The following is a 1,717-nucleotide window of genomic DNA, read 5'->3' as shown; positions in this document are numbered from 1 at the left end:
GCCGGGGGCTGGAAAGATGGGGCCAGCCTCACTCTGCGTCCGGGAGGCACTTCCTTTGCGAAAGCGCGCGGCCCCAGGCCCGGGTAGGAAATGCCCTCCCGCCCTCCGCAGCCGGTCTTTGCCTGCTTCCCACGCCGACCGCTAGAGGCCTCCCTGTCCTCGCGGACGCTGGAGCTCGCCGGGGGCTGGAAAGATGGGGCCAGCCTCACTCGCCCTTTTCCCAGGGGTGGGGCGTTTCTGGAGCCCCCACTGCACACACCCAGGGAAGAAGGGGGAAGTGTCTTCTCTCAAGTGTTGGTGCCTGCGCCCCTGCTCCACCTCCCTATCCCGTCTGCTCAACACCTTACCTCGTGAATCCAGCCCCCAGACTGCCTCTTGGTGCCCCAGACGCTGATCGATCCCCAAGTCTGTGTGAGGGGGAGTCAGCGCTGTGTGAAACCGTCCTTTGTCCTCCTTCCACTGCTTTTCTCTGGTAGAAGATTCAAGAAGCACTTACCTGAAGAAACCTGCAGTTACCCTAGTCTCAGTTTTGACCTGGGCTGGATCACAAGAGCCCTTGGCTAGATAAATACCCAGTCCTCTCCGGTCTCTGCCCTCATCCTCCGGTCCTGCTCTTACTTCCTGCTCTCCATGCAAACACTGATCCTCCCAGATTTGCATCGCAGAGGCCAGATAAACACGCAAAGGAGCTCCAGACTTTGAGACCACAGTGAGGCTTCCCCACCACCACCACCTACCTACACACCCTCTAACCACATGAAGTTCAAGTCAATCACATATATCAGGTGCGTACTGTGTGCCAGGCACCGTGCCAGGACCAGGCTATGCCTCTGCTCTCAGGGAACTCACACCGTAGGGTGGAGAGAAAGAAACGTGAACAGATCATCACTGCAATTCTGCAAATGCAGCACGGGAGAACCGTGGAAGGCGGGTGAGGACAGAGGACACCTAGCCCTATTTGGGCAGCCCTGGAGGATTGGAAAACACTCCCTGCAGGAGCGAGGCTCAGAGGAGTTTGGAAATGAGAAAATGAGACCGCAGAATGCAGGAGTGGGTAGATTATGCAGATCTATGGCCAGACCATGGGAGTGGCCATTTTTTTTTTTTTTTTTTAGACAAGATCTCTATCTCCCAGGCTGGTGTGCGAAGGCATGATCGTGGCTCACTGCAGCCTCGACCTCCTGAGCTCATGCCATCCTCCCACTTCAGCCTGTGGGAGTATCTGGGACTACAGACATGCACCACCAAGCCTGGCTAATTTTTATTATTTTGTAGAGATGGGTTCTTACTATCTTGTCCAGGCTAGTCTGCAACTTCTAGGCTCAAGCGATCCTCCCACCTCAGCCTCTGAAAGTCCTGGGATTGCAGGTGTGAGCCACCGCACCCGGCTGGGAGTAGCCTTTTTCTTGCAGGCAGAGGGTGCCTTTGAGGAACCCTGAGCAGGAGTGAACTGTGCCGAAACCTGGCAGCTGCACGTTGGAAGCTAAATTAGGCGTACAAGGATACAAGACACTACTGGGAGACCACAGGCATGGTCCCAAAGATGGAGGATTAAGACCTGAACTCAGGCAGAATGAAGAGGAAAGGAAGGGGCCAGGTGCGGTGGCTCACACCTGTAATCCCAACACTTTGGGAGGCCAAGGCGGGCAGATTGCGTGAGCTCAGGAGTTCAAACCAGCCTGGGCAAAATGGCGAAACCCCATCTCTACTAAAAATA

This window comes from Colobus angolensis, unplaced genomic scaffold (assembly GCF_000951035.1).
Source record: "Colobus angolensis palliatus isolate OR3802 unplaced genomic scaffold, Cang.pa_1.0 Scaffold95, whole genome shotgun sequence".
Lineage (NCBI taxonomy): Eukaryota > Metazoa > Chordata > Mammalia > Primates > Cercopithecidae > Colobus > Colobus angolensis.
The sequence above is the reverse complement of the archived record's forward strand: the minus strand, read 5'-3'. Positions refer to the sequence as shown.